The sequence below is a fragment of the Berghia stephanieae genome, chromosome 2 (assembly GCF_034508935.2).
Source record: "Berghia stephanieae isolate SIO BIC M18660-M18661 chromosome 2, UCSD_Bste_1.3, whole genome shotgun sequence".
NCBI classification, from domain to species: domain Eukaryota; kingdom Metazoa; phylum Mollusca; class Gastropoda; order Nudibranchia; family Aeolidiidae; genus Berghia; species Berghia stephanieae.
The window spans coordinates 90,639,393-90,659,684 of record NC_088361.1 but is presented as its reverse complement, the minus strand read 5'-3'; the positions used below and the strand labels follow the sequence as shown (position 1 = coordinate 90,659,684).

The following is a 20,292-nucleotide window of genomic DNA, read 5'->3' as shown; positions in this document are numbered from 1 at the left end:
ATCATTATTTTCATTATCATCATGATCATTATCATGCTCATCGTCATCATCATAATCATCACTTTGATGATGTTTCCTAACTACTTCCATGACAGTCGTCGAGGAGACGTCAAACCCGTGGCATGCTTAGATTGTATCGTATTTAATTTAATTCGATATTGATCAGTAGAAATTCTATCAAGGCAGTGAGTTCTTTGGATACAGTTGTCATTTTATTTGTCGATCTTATTTCATGGTTCCGTAACCATTCGCGTATTCCATGGTTCCGTAACCATTGTAACTACTCCATGTATGCACACGTCTCTTTCACCACAGGTTGTGGAATTGTCATTCGTCACGCATCTTCGTGTATTCCTATGCATTGTTACCTGGTTGTAATTTCGTTTTCTTTGTTTGTTTGATTGTTTGTTTGTTTGTTTGTTTGTTTGTTTGTTTGTTTGTTTGTTTGTTTGGGGGGGTGTTGTTTTTTATGGGGGTTTTTGTGGGTATCATTTTGTTTTTTTCTGGATTAGTTTTTTATTTTGCTTTTTTGTTTTGCTTTGTTTTTGTTTGGTATTTCTATTGTTTTTGTTTGTTGTTGTTGTTGTGGGTTTTTAAAATCTTTTTTAAAATGCATTTGCCTAGTAAAATACACTTATTTAAAACAAAATAATTTTTTTTTAAATATAAGACTTGTGTAACATACAGTGATAAGAACGCCCAGTGACTTCAGCGGTTTGGACTTGCACCTATGAGGGTATGTTAATAGGGATAATACGATAATACCATCTGGGTTCGTTAGATTGGAAGATTCTTAAACTCCTGCGTTCGGAATTTCGAACAAGCTTCTATTGCCACTACGCGGCCTTAGAAGCACACATTAGGATCTATATTATAGTTCAAAAATTTTTAAGCAGGAGTTAAGAAGATTTCTATTGTGCCCTCTACTGACCTCATCCGCATTATTTCTTTATTAAAATGTAGAATTTTTTCCACAGATTGATTCTTGACTGTAATGATTTGAACTTTTAAAAAGTAGTTTTTAGTAAAAACGGAATGCGTGCCATACAAGAATCAGTAAGACAAATCAGACATTTGTTTCCCTCAAACAAATTTGGAGAGCAACGGGATTTTAAAAAAATAATAAAAAAATAAAAAGATTTTTAAAAGTAAGGTTTTGAGCGTTTTGCTCTATGGATCAGAATGTTGGAAGATCACAGAGAGTAGCATCCAGAAACTTGAAGTATTCCAAAACACGCGACAAGTCTTCAATACATTCTGGCCAAACACAATCTCAAATGAGGACATGAGAGCGAGAGATGAAGTGGAGTCTCTGGAGAGTCTCATTAAGAGGAGAATATGGCAATGGCTGGGGCATGTCTGTCGCAGACATGATGAAACACTGATAAGACAGGATCTGCGATGGACACCCCAAGGAAAGAGGAATCGCGGCCGCCCCTAGAGTGGGTGAGTGAATGCGTGCCGCAAAGAAAGATGATTGAATTGCTATGAGTTTGTTTTTTTATTATTTTTTTTTTGTTGGTGTTTTTTTACAAAGGGTAAAACGGACGCCTTGTAATATTTTTTTTTAATGTTTAATAATATTGATGCTATGCGTTTAGGTAAAATATTTATAATATCCGTCAGCCTATTCAAGCATACCAACATGCAAAACTGTGTGTGACCTTTAACTGTTATAGTCTGATTGATATAATTTAGTGAGAAATACCCACTAACAAGCTGTCTAAAAATAATACCAAAGAGCTGAGTGACGTCAGCTGTGTTCCTTCTATATGATTTTCAACTACGTAGCACTCGAAGCTGTTATATCCTTTCTATGAAGCAATTAGGTGATAAGTTGTAACCGGGTTTAATGGATAATAAAAAGCTGAATATGGAGTTGAAATAAGTCCAGTTTTGTCACTAGAGAGTTGACTACCCTGCCTGACCAATCATTTTGTCCCATTAATGTGTAATCTCGACCTTGACCCCTCTTTGGATATATCATTTATTTATATAGCTTCTAGCGTTTTGTCCCCTTTCCAAAATTATGTCCAAGCAACCATGCCATTAGAGATACTAAGCTTGTTCTGTTGGGTTCATGTTCTTATGTGGGGTTTTTCCCTTGGGGGTGGGGGGGTGGGGGGGGGGGGTTGTTTGATTTGTTTATTGGGGGGGGGGGGTGTTTTGTTTGTTTGTATTTTTGTGGGGGGTTTTTTTTTGGGTTATTCCTTAATTTATTTTGTTTTTGTTTTGTTTTGTTTGTGTGTGTGTGTGGGGGGGGGGGGGGGGGGGGTTCTAAGAGTTTTACGATACATTTAGCTGTGTCATTTCAGCGTCAGTAAAAAGAAAGGAAATGGGGTAGTAAAACTAAATATTCTAGATTTACAAGTAAAAGCACACGAGATAAGAAAGACAAACGGGAATGGTACAAATAGGGAACAAAGACGAAGATTACAAGAGCATACTATCATTGTGCATAGTTTGAGATCACCTAAAAGTCGCATCCAAACACAAGCACAGGATCTCGCCAAGAGGAAAACACTCAAGTGCTTATATCATACCTTCAAAACAACAAATATAACAATACATAACAGAGAGCTGATTTACTAGGAATAAATATCATCTCCGAAAAGATTAACTATTCATTTGACTGTTTCCCTCCCAGCCAAGGACTCCGGCCAGGGCCAGGACAAAATCAAGCAATCTCATTCCAAGACAAAGACAGAAAGCAAATTGGAAAACATATATAGATAGTTCGAAGATGACGTCACTCAGGTCTTTGTTGTTGTTTTTTGCCATCCGCGTTTATGAGTAATGCTCACTGAACTGTATTAACCCGACTATAAACGTTCATGGATACACACGGTTTTGTGTGTTGGTCCGTTATACTTACGGATGGCAATGTTATGAGCTTCTTAGCCAAGCGCATACTATCTATAGGCGGATAGAAGACACAGTACGTGCTCCCTGCCCACTACAGGAGGTCAGGAGAGGGGGGTGAATTTTTATTTACAATTTTGTCGTTCACATTAAGCATTGTGAAGTAAAATCACAATGAGGAGATGATGGTGATGATGATGATGATGATGATGATGATGATGATGATGATGATGATGATGATGATGATGATGATGATGATAATGAGGATGATGATGATGATTAAGATGCTCATGGTGATGAATAAGTAGAGGAAGAAGAAGAAGAAGAAGAAGAAGAAGAAGAAGAAGAAGAAGAAGAAGAAGAAGAAGATGAAGAAGGATGTGAAAGATGACGCGGAGTAGAAGGAGGAATAGGAGGAGGATGAATATGAGGATGGAGGCAAAAAGAACGAGGAGGAAGCATTTCAAACCTCAAATTAATCATATTTTTTCCATGATCCGAATGCGTGTGGTACCCAATACAATGAGGGAATGTAAATGTGATAAATAATAAAAGTTAACCCCACAATAAACTGACACAAAAGGTTAACAGAAATTTGGGCATTGTACGTAACAAAAGGTGGAAAGGTAGGAGTTATGGCAAGTTATGGTGAACACATTAGACAAAAAAACAAAGGAAGTTGAGATTGCTTTCAATGATAAACATAATATTACGTTTTGAGAGAATTGAACAAAAAATATATATAGCAGCAGAACAAAAGACCAAAAGCAGAAGTTTTGGGCTCAAGCCCTCCTTCGGCCAACAACCAAAAACAAAACCCAATAAAAACAGAATTACCTACTTTACTTAAAAACCCAGATAGACGACATAGAAAAAATAAGCACGTTCTAATTCATTATTTTTTTTCTCTGCCGTCTTTCTAGGTTGTTGGGTAATGTATTTATATCTTTATTGTTATTTGTTGGTGATGAAGAAGACGTTTGGGCGTTCCGTGTTTGGTATTCTGTTCATTTTTGAAGCTGTTATATTCACTTTTGTTTATCATTTTTTTACAATCCACAGCTTCTATCAGCCTTGTATCACTTTGATTCATGGTGAATGCAATGAACAACGATAAATATAACAGCTTCGAAAAAGAACAAAATACCAAACACACCGATTCGGGTTCAAACCCTTCTTCGGCCAATAACAAAAACAGCGAAATCATTGATCCATTACTTAAACCTCTCCTTACCACACAAAGGAAAATCGTCACATTCAAAACGAACAATTTTCTTGTTCTAATTTCATTTCTATTATAGTTATAGCTATAAAAACTCGACACTGTGTTGCAGAGCTCATTTTTTCTGAACAAAACAAGCATATATACTCGTTACTATTCTGTCTGAAAAATCTATTTTGTGTTGGGTGAGGATGAAGTTTCGGGTCAAATTCTGAAACTAGATGGTAAGGAGAGAGTTAAGATACAGACAGGCGGCAGACTTGTATTTGGCAGGACTTGTCGACAAGTACGATCTCGAAAATTTTGAGATCGTATTGAACTAGATCATTTATATAGTGAAATATGAACTAAACGTGCTCAGAACGCTTTACAATGGGTCCTTAGCCGGCCAACAGCAACACTTAACATGTAAGACAAGACATGACGCCGATTAGGCGAGAATTATATTTTTTCCGACAGTTAACAACCAGGTACTCATTTTACACCCGAGAATGGTGAGAGAATGTCAGTAAACAGCCCTTACCAACGACTCAACAATGAGGAACTCGAACCATGGACTCTTTGGTCCAACAAGACGGCATAGCCACACAATACTACTTTGCCGTCTTTCTGGATTTAAAGTTTTACTCTTCTTGTTGTTGACTGAGCAGGAGTTTGAGACCGAAACATTCTTGGGTTTGTGTGTGTGTGTGTGTGTGTGTGTGTGTGTGTGTTTGTTTTGTTCTTTTTGGAAACAGGTATATTCAATTTTGTTCATTACTTTTCACAGTTTGCAGCTTCTGGCAGATTATTACAACATAATAACATCACGAGTTGAACGCATTACAAAGAAACTTGGAAACGGAGAATTTGGCAGTTTTTTGCCATGAGCTATTTTTGTTATAGTTCATGAGATGAAAGTATTGTTGTTAACATGTGGTGTCTCAGAAATAGTTTGAGCATTGTGTCATGAGTATTTTCCAGCAGTCGTTGATTAATGAAAGTTCACCACAAAAATGCGAGCTCGGAAAATGGGTTAAAAAGGGAAAGAAAAAGAAAAGAGCTTTTATAAAATTTGATATCCACTAAATGTGTCCAAGGCGCTTTACAAAAGATGACAATCCAACAGCAACACTTGACATGTAGAGATTATTTCTTTTACGTTCTATTGATATAATTTTTTTGACAAAAACATCGACGTTGCTTGCCAAGTAACGTTCGGCTATGTGGTCTTGTGGCATGACATTCGCTTTCGATCGGAAGGTCCTGGGTTCGAGCCTCGCTCGGCACATAGCTGAGTCCTTGGAAAAGGCTCTTTACTAGTATTCTCTCACCGTACTCAGGTCTAAAATGAATACCTGCCGTTAACAGCGTTGACTCTGTCCGAAAAAAAATGTAATATCGCCTTACAGGCGTCATGTCCCGTCCTACATGTTAAGTGTTGTTGTTGGCCAGGGACCCCTTGTAAAGCGCTTTCAGCACGTTTAGTGGGTATTGCTATATCAAAGATCAATTAAAAGCTCAAAGCTCAATTAAATTACCCATTATGAGCCTGAGTACAGTGAAAAGTTGCGCCGTTCACATCAGGATTCGGATAAGGGTCATTCTACACAATATATTTGCAATATTTTAAAAGAAGATATTTTAAAAATAAACCAGGTCAGAATTGGTGCGATCTACTATTACATCACATAGGTTAAATGATGGGACGTTTTAATACCTTTTATTTTTAACAATAGTACACGTCTGACCGTTAATCAGAAGGTCTGGGGTTCGATCCCCAGTCGAAGCAGACTTATTTTTGGGATGTATTTTTTCATTGTTCTTGGTCTGGCACTATTTCATACATTCTTTTTCAGATCTTTGACATCAGTTTTTGTTGCCTAATTTGTTATTTTGTTTTGTTGTAATTTGGTACCTACCACAACTGGACGTCAATCTTGAATTCAGAAAAGTGAGTGGAGCAGGTACTTATTAGGATAATAACAAGAAATGAAGTGAGTAGGAAAGTGCCTGCTCCACTCACTTTTCGTCGTCGTCATCATCATCATGGTCATCATCATCATCATCATCATGATCAATTTTTTTATAGCCAATGTAATCTAAGCGCTTTGGGTCTGATATGTATGGATTTAACGTGCTATGCAAGATTTCATCATTGCTCATCATTATTATTATTACAACCATCATTACAATCGCCATTATGATCTCATCTTTATCACATTCATGATGCCACTCAAGTTATCATAAGCATCACATTGCTCATTCTCTTCCTCCTAATCATCCTCATCCTCCCCCTTTCTTCCTTTTTTTTCCTCCTCGAACTTTCTACTCCTTCCTCCCTCACCTCCCCCCTCCTCTTCCGCCTCCTCCTCCTTTCAATCACCCATCCATTCTGCTCCTCCTTCATGTTCAACAACCCCATCTCCTCATCATCTTCTTGTTCCATCTACTCCTCTTTAACTACTTCTCCCCTCCTCACTCCTCACCCACCCCACTTCTCCTAATACTTCTCCCCCTTATTCTCAGCCTCCTTCTCCTTCCCTCCTTGTTCTCTCCCGTCTCCAATTCCTCATTATCACATAGACTTTCTCAACTATACAACTAGCGTAAACGTCCATTCTATATCTCATGGGTGGAACTTTTAACCTGAAGCAAGACATAACCTTTACTCTATCTCACTCCAAGACGCCCCTTGAAAAATAATAGGCTGTCGGCACAGCAGATAACATGAGAGAAGACCAAAAACAGAATGATTTTGGACCATAATCTCCTAAAATATGTTCCCCATATCACAATGGTCCTTTGTAAATCAAGCTTTCTATCTGTTTATTTGTAAGTTTTAAAAACATTGACAAATATTGTTTTCCCTTCATTTTACGCATTATTGTTACTAATATTATCATCATCATCATCATCATCATCATCATCATCATCATCATCATCATCATCATGAATTATTATTATTATTATTATTATTATTATTATTATTATTATTATTATTATTATTATTATTATTATTATTATTATTGTTATTATCAGTATCATTATATTCATCATCATCATCATCATCATCATCATCATCATCATCAGCAGCAGCAGCAGCAGCAGCAGCACCACCACCACCATCGTCATCATCAGCATCATCACCACCATCGACATCATCATTTTTATTATTATTATTATTATTATTATTATTATTATTATTATTATTATTATTATTATTATTATTATTATTATTATTATTATTATTATTATTATTATTATTATCATTATTATTATCATTGTTTGTCTTGCTTTATTATTGATAACCGACTGCACCCGGGATCGATCTCGGTCCCTTTACGTTTGAAGTAAGTGCTCTAACAACTGAGCTACCCCCCCCCCCCTCCCATGGCAATGTAAAGTTGAAACTAATTGTTCATGATTGAATAAATCATAAATGTACAAAGCTCTTATTATAAGGAACTAATATTAACAACAAAAGTCATAATAGCAGCAATAACTATAATAAAGTTGAGATTATAAAGTTGAGCTTTTATATCGCGCAATCTCCACTAAACGTGCAACACTTAACATGTAGGACGAGACATGACGCGTGTTAAGCGATATTACATTTTTTTCCGACAGAGACAATGCCGTTAACGGCCTGGTGCTCATTTTACACCTGAGTACGATAAAGAGAATGCGAGTAAAGAGCCTTTTCCAAGGTCTCAACTATGCGCCGAGCAAGGCTCGAACCCAGGACCTTCCGATCCGAAAGCGAGTTCCATATCACAAGACCACTTGTATCACAAAGTAACATAATAACATAATAGCATACAACAGCACAATGAGTTGTTATATATTGCGCAATACCCACAAAATGTACTCAAAGCGCTTTACATGATGTCCCACACTATGAAGAGTCTCGAATCTGAAAATTCTATGAAGTCTCAAGTTTGGGAATTTTCGGCCTATTGGGAATCGTCTTTATATTTGTCAGTGCATGGCATAATCTGTCGGAAGGTGAAAATTTTAGTTGCTTTTCTGAAAGAATATGCTCCACAGAGCATTTTAATCTTTATATGCAGTAAATCGGGACATTTTTCATGAAGTTATGGTCAGATGTATGGGAAAGGTATCCAGCAACTTTTCTCAAATTTCACACTTTTTCAACTTGACTAGCTGTAAAAAATATTTAGAAGTGAAATTAAGCTTATATATTTCCCGAAGATGTACAAAATGGGTTGATTTAATCATTTATGACAAGAACTAAACTAAAATTGGCAATATCTCAGTTCAAACCGTTTCACCATCCGACTGATTTTGCCATTCACTGTAACATATAAATATTTCCCAAAAAAAAATGCTTCTGGTAAAATTGGAATATTCCGCGTTTTGTCAGCGTACGCCGGGTTGGTGCCACCTCCAAAAGATAAAATATTGAATTATTGCCAGACGCCCCTGAACAATTCAATTCCGAACATTATAGACTTCTGTGTAAACAAAAGGATGATATCATCTAATTCAATATAATGATTCACTTTTGTGCTGTCAAAGGGGCTACATGTCCATTGAAGTTAGAGTAGGGTTTGTCGTGTGACGTTATCTGCTCGACAAAGGGACCAATAGTGTTTATTAACTGTAAAAGAGATTAATGATGAGCTGATAGTCTGATACTACTGGGGTTAATAAATAAATAAATAAATAAATAATAAAATAAATAAATAATAGCTTGATAAAGTAGTGAATTGATACGTACATAAATTATAAATAGATAAATAAATAGATAGATAGATAAATGAATTATACATGAAAAGATAGATTAATTGATTGTAAATAAATAGGTAAATAAATTGTAAAGAGATGAATTATAATTAAGTAAATAAATAAATTGCATATAAAGAAATGAGTTGTAAATAGATAAGTAATATATATATATATATATATATATATGGTGAAAGAGAGAGAGAGAGAGAGAGAGAGAGAGAGAGAAAGAGAGAAGAGAGAAAGAGAGAGACGGAGAGAGATATTTATGATACATCGCCTCAAACCATAGCAAGATAACTAGATGCAGAAAATGATTTAGAGTTAGTTTTTACATTTTACACCTGAGTACGGTGAGAGAATGTGAGTATAGAGCTTTCTCCGAGGACTCAACTATGCGCCGATTGAGGCTCGAACCCCGGAACTTCCGATCCGAAAGCGAGTGTCATACCACTAGACCACATATCCGCACAAGGATACGATTATTTTTTTCAGTAAGACGGTGTTTTTTCACCTTGGAGATAGACAGGTCTTTCGTCAAATTTCGAAACGACACGTTTCCGGACAGATAATTGAGAATTGAGAGATTTCGAATCGATTGCCTTGTCGCCTGGGTCACCTATTTCTCCGTATGACTCAATCTTACAAGGATATAAGTTCAAGTACAACGTCTTTATTTGCAAAAGGCGGATTGCCGCAGATTTTATACAATTATGTGGTGACTTTCTCCATTATTGTGTTATTGAGTTCAAAGATAAATGTTTAATAGTTGACCAATTTTGTTATTGTTGGTAATATCTAAGATTTCTGGTGTGAGAGTGTTCCATTCCTTGATGGTTCTTGGAAAGAGACACTGTTTATTCAGCTTCAACACCAGATGTTCGAACGTTTGCCATAAAAAATAAGAGCTGTTATTTAATTAATCGATCACGCCACAAAAGCTACAAAACACACGGTAAGAACTCGAAAACGGCTTGAATTTGCTTGTAGGTAGCCATGGCAACCATATTGGGGCGCATTGAGTAAGAAACAATGGTAAACAAAATGCAAAGCATTTATCTATTTATAAGTCCATATTTAAAGTATATTAACTGTGACGGTTTTATGTTAAATAACAATGTGAAATTGAATGTAAGCTTCGATTTAATATACGAAAATAGATAAAATGGAAGTTTCGGGTTTCCCATTTATCAACAAAACAGGATGAATGAAACACTACAGACGAATGAGATAATGTGATAGTGGCGTCGTTAAGATGAATAAAGATGTTATTAAAGAGGGAAAGACTGTATGGACACCCTATATTCATTTTTATTACCTAAAACGGTATTCGTAGAGTGGCTTAACAGATCAAAAGTATCACGTATGACGTATCACATAGTCTATCACATGATCATTCTCACATAGAAAAATCAATAAAATTAACGCTTCATCAAAAAACAAGAACCAAGGCTGGAGAGTCAACCCTCAAAATATTACAGGTTGATGAAACTCCGGTAAAATTGAGAGGTTCTATACGACACTGTTCCATAATTAAAACTCACTCAATTACTAACTCAAATTATCAAGCAAAATAATAATATTGATTGTGTTTTTCTCGTTTAAAACCATTCAAAACACATACAGCTTGATGGTTCTTAAATTTTAAAAAAAATATGTGGTTAGCGTGGACTTTATTCTATTAGTTATAGCATCTCTAAAAATAAATTTTAAATTGAGCTTTTTATATAGCGCAATATCCACTAAACCTGCTCAAAGCGCTTTACAAGGGGTACCTAGCTAACAGCAACATTTAACATTTAGGATGGGACATGGCGTCTGTTAGGCGATATTACAATTTTTTAGGACAGAGACAACGCTTAACGGCCAAGTAATCGTTTTACACATGAGTACTGTGAGGGAATGTAAATAAAGAGCCTTCTTCAAGGACTCAACTATGCGCCGATTAGGCTCGAACCCAGGACCTTCCGATTAGAGAGCGAATGTCATACCACTAGACTACATAACCGCACACATTAAGTCGAATCGAAAAGACTAGTGTTTCATGCTCTTGTCAAACGTCCAAATTTCGACCCCTCTGAAGTTGGCAAAAACCGTCATACTATGCAATGGAAGTCGCAATGAGGCAAAATGAGAGTACGGCAAACAAAGTGCTACATGGATGATGTAAAGGAATGGACAAGGATGGACAGAACCAACACTAATGAGGAAAGCTAAGGACTGATCTGGATGGAGGGTTCTCACTGCAAAGCCATCTCCTATGTATCCTCTACGGTCACTCAGATCATGAGAATAAGGTGAGGTGAGGGGATGTGTTAAAGTCGCAAACAGAATTTGGTGAGGGTTTTTTTTAAACTCTTTCCTTTCTGATCATTTTCAGTATTTTCCCAAAATGGCAGGCTTACCCAGCAGAAAAAAAAAGTATTTTTTAATGTTCTTATTAATTAAACAAAGATCATTCTTCAAAGTTTGTGATGTACAAAATTAATCTGAGTAAGAAAAACGTATATTGTGTCGTAACAGATGTGACGATTTTGCTGTAGGTGGTAAAGAGAGGGTTAAAGTGCTAATCCTCATCCATGATGCAACCAACATTGAAACAAACTGGTACAAATAGAAACAGATGTTTGTCTTTCAGATAGACTCATACTGATAAAGATTTTTTTGTTATTTTCGCTGCTGTAAAATTTTAAACAGCATTTTGCCATCGTCAATGCCTTTTTTTAATGTTAAAATGATGCAGAAATAGAACTTATAATTATCCCTTTTAAAATGATACCATATTTAGCTTATTTAGAACGTTGTTTGATGGCCGAAATATCAACGGTTGAATGGTCAACTTGTGATCGTGTCTTAGTCCTTCAGAGCCATTGGACCCATGGGGCCGAAGTTTATCCCGGCTTCTATTGCATGAAACGGACAATAGCAATTGCTTGCTACCCTTTGAATAGGCGCTAGTCAATCGCAAAGCACTTTCCGCCAGATCTAACAGAGACACCAATCCAAATACTGCTGGGTGTACGTGTTTTTATTTCTTCCACAATAATGACGTATTTTGTGGTAACAGTAGCACATATTCTTATTAGAGCTGGACGAGACAAAATAAAATGATAAAAAGGAGCCGTCGATGAAAAAAAAATGATTTGAAAGAACTGAAAAATAAATTCCTGCCCGTCGACTCAAAATAATATCATATCGGATTTAACCGTATCATGTCAATATAGGATTAGATAATAACAGAGGGTTTAAGGATTTTTAATAGAAATGAGGATTTTTATTTATCTTACAATAAAATAGAGGGATTTATAACTTTATACTAAAAAGTGACGAGAAATATAATAGTTGACTTGGCCAAGTCTCATTTTCTTTGGCTAAACTTTAATTCTTCATCTAAATCCCCCCCCCCCCTCCCTCTCTCCCACGACATGTGCGTCTGTGTGGTCGTGTGGTATGGTTCTCACCTTCAGAATGATAGGTGCCGTTTCAAGACCCGCTCTGAGCGGCGCAAATGTTACGAGTTCTTAGATAAGGCTTTTTCCTCGAATTCTTCCATCTTGCTAATTTGCTAAAATTATGAGTACCTGGCCATTAACAGCGTTGTCTCTATCGAAAGAAATATTATACTATCGCCTTACAGTCGTCATGTCTTGTCCTGTTAATTTATGTTTAGTGTTGCTCTTGGCTAGGGACTTCTTGGAAAGCACTTTGAGTCCGTTTAGAAAAGTGGATATAGTAGCGCTATAATATTATATAAATGTTTATTTTTTTTAAATAATGTTTGAAGTAAAGGGTCTGATTTGTTTTAATTATTATTATAAAAATTACCAAACAATTCTGCCGATTTTCTGTGCTTGGATGGAGCAAAATATTTCCTGGAAAATCCAAAACGGGCAAACGTGACCGAACGTCTCAGAACGGTTTTATATCGAGATGTTCTTCATGAAGAAAACTGCCTATGAAGTCAAAATGACCAGATTTAGAATATGTAAGCTGCTTGAAATTGAAGAAATATTATAACTCACTCTTAACAATAATGGCATTGATTTTATCTCTAAGTTTTATCATTAAGCTCTAAGTTCAATTTTTAGCACCGTGTCACATTACCGATTTGAGTCGATGGGTTACAAATAATGTTACAAAATTGACGAGCATTGTTTAAATATTCGGCACCCCTTACCTGGAACTCCTTCCAAGATATATCAGAGACAGTAATGATGCAGAATTCTTGTTAAAACAAACATCTTAAAACGTTTCTTTTTAATATGTCGTAACACTGTAGAATTATATTGCTTTGTTTCATAATCAATATTTGAATGGTTGTATGTTTGAGTGAAAGTTGCCACGTTACTATTAAGCGCTTTGAGCCTGTTGATATACAGGGTAAGGCGCTGTATAAAAACCATATATTCTTAAATGTGACCCATCGTCTCAAAACGGTAATGTATCAGTATGAACCGAATGATATAAAGTCAAATTAAAGCCAAGCTGATACAGAGAAATGAAATGTTGGTGCCCTTTGTTCTAAAATTCTATATTCATTTTCCTCAATAAAACAAATAAACTTAAACCAAGTCTGATATTTTGGTTATAAATTCAATTTTCCGCATCTTAGCCATCCATACATTATACCGTTTGGAGGCGATGGGTCATGAATAGGCAAATGTAATGTTGTTTTTCACAAAGAAAGGCAAACAGTTTCCCATAACATCAAACGTCTTCGGTATAGCCTACAGTGATTAACCTTACTTCATTATTTAAATACAAAAACAGTGTAAATCAATGTTTTCTGTAAACAGATCGCTAAGGCGGGGAAAATAATCGTGCTCTGCGTGGGGATGTAATCGATTCTTACGTGGAGACAAAGTTTGTGAAAGGTCCATTCTCATGTTGTTAATGATGACGATGATGATGTTGGTTATAAATTAAGATGAAGGCGGGTTGCGGTGGTGGTGGTGGTGGCAATGATGATGATGATGTTGTTGATGATGTTGGTTATAAATTATCATGAAGGTGGGTTGTGGTTGTGGTGGTGGTGATGGTGGCAATGATGACGATGATGTTGATGATAATGTTGGTTATAAATTATCATGAAGGTGGGTTGTGGTTGTGGTGGTGGTGGTGGTGGCAATGATGAAGATGATGATGATGATGATGATGATGATGATAAAGATGATTATGCTAGAGATAGATAGATAGATAGATAGATAGATAGATAGATAGATAGATAGATAGATAGATAGATATTTAGATTTATAGATAGATCAATAGATATGTAAAGATATATATATATATATATATATATATATATATATATATATATATATATATAGTGTAGATAGATGGATAAATAAATAAACAGATAGATAGATGTATGTTTAGATATATCGATCGATAGATAGATAGATAGATAGATAGATAGATAGATAGATAGATAGATAGATATATTGATAGATAGATAGATAGATAGATAGATAGATAGATAGATAGATAGATAGATAGATAGATAGATCGATAGATAGATAGATAGATAGATAGATAGATAAATAGATAGATAGATAGATAGATAGATAGAAAAGATAGATAGATAGAGAGTGAGATAGAAAGATGGATAGATAGATAGACAGATAGATAGATAGATAGATAGATAGATAGATAGATAGATAGATAGATAGATAGATAGATAGATAGATAGATAGATAGATAGATAGATACGCATGTATCTCAACTTACCTTCTACCAAAAGAATGGACCAATGAAATCCATAATAAACGAATTTGGAAGCCACCAACGAGGATAATAACCCTTGTTTATTTATCCCACGTTCAATTCAAGATAATATAATCATATCACTTCATAAACACCAATGGTTTCATAGGTCAAAAGACCGTTAAATGCCCTGTCATGCAAACATATACATATTATTAATATAAACATAAGGAAAGATCATTCTGACGTATGGATAATATAAGTACACAGAATTGTATGTGCAAACAAAAGGTCAAACTGGTACATTAATAACAACTATTCACTAGTTATTAGTTGATCATAGGCATCACAAAAAATATAGAGAAAAAATTTGTTGATCATAAGCATCACAAAAAATATAGAGAAAAACAATCACATTCATTGCATGGGCACTTTAAGACATGGCGTCCTCTTTTAGCAGCATTTTAGGCATCAAAGAGTGTTTTAAATTATGTATTTTAAGCATCCACATTATCCAGTTTCATTTTCTAATGAGACCTGTTAGATTAATATACTTTAGATCATGTTATTTATACTCTAGATATTGATTTTACCCAATAAGTCAAATCGACATCAAAATAATCTCATTGAATTCGATTTTAAATTGATGTTAAAGCCAGTGGCCACATTTTATTTCCTGTAATATCAGTCTTTAGCACTGATGAATCAATATCGATAATTATCTTCGATTTTAAATGACGTAACTAACGATATTTATCATAATAATAATTACACGCTGATCAGTATTAAACGCGGTATTATTATACATAAAAAGGCTTATGTTGTGATTAGATGACATAAAATGACATTAACACACTAATGGTTGACTGCAAATTAATTCGATAATAGTAAAAACGTTACTTTTTTTCAAGAACATTTCAAGACAACCAAAAATTCTTCATAAATATAAATAGTTAGAAATATAATATGAGTTAATATTTTTTTTAATTTCTCACGTATTGTGAGATTAATCTAGCAAACTGATGCCTTAAATATGACTCATCGTCTCAAAACGGTATTATGTAGGAATGAATTGGACCCCAAAAATTGACTTTAGAATTAAAATTATAAGAAATACATTTTTTTAGAAATTTTTCAATATACGAAATTGTATATAGATATATTACATAATACGAATAGAAATAACCCCAAGTTTTTGTCTATAAATTCAATTCCGGACATAATACCGCTTCAAGACGTCGCTCATAATGTTCCTCGCAATAATTTACATAAATCTCTCTATTCAAGCAATTCTATCTTATCCTTTTTTTTTTGCTTAGATTCTTCACAAATATAATACATCGGAAAAATAATCAATTTTTTAGCTTTACGTCAGCATTTAAGGCACAGCCTTCAATAATACACGCAGAAATATTATTAATTCTATAAGATTCGATGAATACGATTTGTCAAACGCACCATGAATTATCACACCATATCACACAATCATAAGAATCGAAAGAATCATAAGAAAACATGAATTGATGAGTACATAAGAGTGATATGCCCGATGTTTACATTCATGTATGTGAAGAGTCTGTAGATAGATATAATACGGCCTCTACTCTCACACATGCACGCGTGCGCTGTCTCACCAATGCGGCGATCGAGGTAAGTGAATAATTAGTGCTCACGACAGCAAAATCGCGAGCATTGAGTGAAAGAGAATCCACCGGTAGTTAGTTGATGACTGGGAAAATGAGGGAAATGGGAGCGGCGGTGAGGAGAAGGATAAGAGTATTGAGTAGATGAGTAGAGGGGATATTCGTACAAGGAGGAATGGGAGATAAAAGTGAGGCATGGTCGCTTAGAGGATAACACGGAAACGTACATACACACACACACACACACACACACACACACCTACACACAAATAGCCCATTATATATATATATATATATATATATATATATATATATATATATATATATATATAATTTTAATTAACTTCTACAATAATATAGTTTCGAGCATTCGCTCTCATCAGGAGGTGATTTTGGGCGGATCAAACTTTTGATGTCATCAGAGGTCGGATCCACCCAAAATTAAACAAAACACTATAAAGGTTACCTTGTATTTGGGGCGATTTAATATCTAAATTCTTCATAAGGGTACCCATCTCCTCTTGGAAACCTTGCCTGCATACACATCTTTTAACCCTCTCATTACCACCTATTGAAAATCGTCACATTTGTCACGATGCAACCGTCACTATTTTCATCCAGATTTTATTTCTTTTTGCTTTAGCTATAAAAACTTGACATTCTGTAATCGGGTTCATGTTGTCGAGCAATAATATTATGTATAGAATATGCTTGTTGCTTTTCTGTTTTGGTAAGAAATGTCTGGTTTTGTGTTGAGTAGTGTGAATATTCGGGGGGAATTCCAAAAATGGCTGATAGAATAATAATAATAATAATACATGACATTTAAAACGCGCATTTTCATCACTGGGTGATGCTCAATTCGCGAAACAATAATATAAGGCAATATATGAATATGTAAGGAGATAGTTGAGATCAATAATACAAACTTAATACGAGACTCTTTTTTTTAGATTTTCAGCAAATATACTCGTATCACCCAGACATGACACACACTGATCAGAGATAGTGGGTCATTTTTTATATAAATATATTATTTGATTCAATGCATCAGTCTCGTATCATGTCGAAAGAATTAAATGGAGGGACATTTGAGTTTAAAGTCTGAATTATTTTAACAAGAGAATTTTCGACATGAAGACTTAGACACAAACTATACCCTCCTCAAATAAGTCATGTATCTAAACTTTAAGTGGATGAGTATTTAAATCAAATTTAAGCATCGCGTTCAACCAGATATAAAACAGTTTTGAGATTTTGATAACATAAAATGTAATTGTTGTAGAAAGAGAAACAAGAAATAAATACGAGACAGAGAGAGGGGGGGGGGGGGGTGGAGAAAGAATGCAGAAGAAAGCGGGAGAGTGCGCGTGTGTGTGTGTGTGAGAGAGAGAGAGAGAGAGAGAGAGAGAGAGAGAGAGGGGGGAGAGAGAGAGAATGCGAAATAAAGAAAGAGAAAGGAAAAGAATGCGCCCTCGTGGGACAGTGGAGAGAAAAAAAAAAAAAAGAGAGAGAGAGAGAGAGAGAGAGAGAGAGAGAGAGAGAATGCACGAGAGAGAGTGAAAGAGGCAAAGAAAGGAAAAATGCAAAATAAAAATAATGAGCTTTTATAGAGCGCAAATTCCACTAAACGTACTCAAATTGCTTTACAAAGGGCCCCTGACCAACAGCAACACGTAACATGTAGAACAAAACATGAAAAAGAGAGAGAGAATGAAAAGTGAAGTGAGAAAGAAAGAGAAAGAAAGAGGAAGAGAGGGGGAAGGGTATTTACATTCTCTCTCTCTCTCTCTCTCTCTCTCTCTCTCTCTCTCTCTCTCTCTCTCTCTCTCTCTGTGTGTGTGTGTGTGTGTGTCTATATATATATATATATATATATATAATTATATAGAGATATATATATATATATATATATATATATATATATATATATATATATAGATAGATAGATAGATAGGTAGATAGATAGATAGATAGATAATATATTATTTGTGTGTATATATATATATATATATATATATATATATATATATATATATATATATATGTGTGTGTGTGTATCCAGAGAGAGAGGGGGAGAGAGAGAGAGAGAGAGAGAGAGAGAGAGAGAGAGAGAGAGAGAGAGAGATGGAAGAGTGGGGATTGTAAAGAAATTGTTAAAAGGATTCTAATTAATTGTGATCATTACTATAATTATAGCTCTCCACACCATATGATTGAAAGGTCGGAGAATAGATATAGACTAAAATAAGGTGTGGTCGTTCTCATTCTTCTTCAAGTACCAAGTCTGTGCCAGACATCGGTGATCATGGTACGCCATTCATCTCTGTGATCGGATAACCTCAAAAAATCTAATATTACTCTTCTCTTTCTTTGTCACCCAGCTGTTCAAACTATTCAAATATGTTTTTCTTGGTCTACCTTTACTCTTTTTTACCTTCTACCTTTTCTGTGAGAGCAAGATGTTCAATACATTTATGTCAATTTAGGTGACCTAATAATTGCATTTGTCTTTTTCTTATTGTACGAATCAGTAACCTTTTAGTTTCAGCTTGCTCTAATACTTCTTCATTAGTTTTCTTAACACCCTTCTAAGAAACCACATTTCTGCTGCCTCCAGTTTCGTTCTAATGTCTTCTGTAACTGTAATGAACCAACTTTCACAGCCATATAATAATGCTGATCATACGTTTGATCGTTAATGAATAATAAATGGTCAGAGAACTATTTGCAGGTCTAATAACCAAGATTTATTTTGAGCTCACTGATGAAATGAAACTAACTCTCATACCAAGGCTAAAAATACTCCATTATTGCAATGTTTAATCAAGCCCATAACTTCGACAGGTATAAGACCTGCATGTATGTGCACGTTGGTGTAAGCAAATCATTGAGTAAAATTTCACTTTACAAGCAAATTATGGACCGAAGATTTTTATTTCATTTAATAATGTTTTTTAACGGATTTATTTATCTATTTATGTACGTATTATCTATATATTAATGTATCCATTTATCTAAAAAATGTATTTATTTGTTTGTTTAATTCTCTCCATATTATTTCATTTATTTATTTGTTTATGTATTTATTCGTTTATTTTTTATCGATATATCCATTTATCAATTTGTTCATTAATTTAATAACCTTTCCATTCATGTATTGATTTATATATCTATTTGTTTATTCATTTATCCATTTTTTAAAGGATTCATTCATGAAATTTATTTATTCATTTGTTTCTCGATTTATTACTCTGTTTAATTATTTATTTATTTTTAGGAAGAAAAAAAAACATCCAGGACGATCTGACATTGCTTCGTTATGTTTATAACATGTTCGTGTTGAACCAAATTAACTCATAGTCCAGAGAAGAAAATCATAAGCTGTTAATTTTTACCACTCTGGCTGTTTGTTAAAATGATTGGGTAGCTGGGTCTATTATATATGACAGAAAGTACTTTGCTATGGACTAGCGTCCTATCTATATAATAGCGATCAATTTCGGATGTCCGTCTAACGGTATCAAAATTGAGATAAACTCCTGATCCATATATGGATGGCTCTGGATGACTACTATACTGTCGTAATCTGAAAAACACGCATTTGATATTTTGGCCAGAAAACTCGTTCTTTGAATATCGATCGATTAAAATTCCCCTCATTTTGGCAATAATTTTATAGCATGGGTCACAAACAGCAAAAAAAACAAAAACATAAACAAACGAAAAAATTATTATTTCAGGTTTACATTCATCTCTCAAGTTCTTGTTCACTCTGATATAATGCCAAATTGATGGTTTCACACACACACACACACACACACACACACACACACACAATCTTCTCAATGCTGGGGTGAAATCCCGAGGCCGTAGTCTCTCCCACTTTGCAGGTGGAATTTCAGGAAGGCTAACTGGGAGGAATGCAATTCATAAATCGAGCGGGTCTTTCCTGCCAAATCTTCCCAAGTCTGAGAACAATAACCAGATTTTATAGGCTGCTAGATAAGAGTGCGCATCGCTTTTTATTCCACGGGGCAAACGGAAATCGGAAATTCTACACCCCTTGTTTGTCGGAAGAGTCGGAAAATCTGTACAAAGAGTACCATCAGATCTAGTCCCAGGGCGTAG

General features: G+C 34.9%; 1 protein-coding gene across 3 annotated transcripts in view; it reads right to left on the bottom strand.

Annotated features, from left to right (window-relative positions):
- The window catches only part of LOC144965823 (uncharacterized), a 390,278-nt gene extending 374,191 nt beyond the window's left edge, over positions 1-16,087 (bottom strand). The window contains exons 1-2 of one of the 3 annotated variants that reach the window (XM_078901578.1): positions 15,977-16,087; positions 14,543-14,708 (exon numbers count right to left, since the gene is read on the bottom strand). The gene's annotated coding sequence lies outside the window, so the exon portion shown is untranslated. Of the gene's footprint in view, positions 1-14,542; positions 15,056-15,976 lie in introns of all 3 variants that reach the window. The other 2 variants (XM_078901579.1, XM_078901577.1) reach the window with 2 other exon arrangements.
- Positions 16,088-20,292: the final 4,205 nt, after the last annotated feature.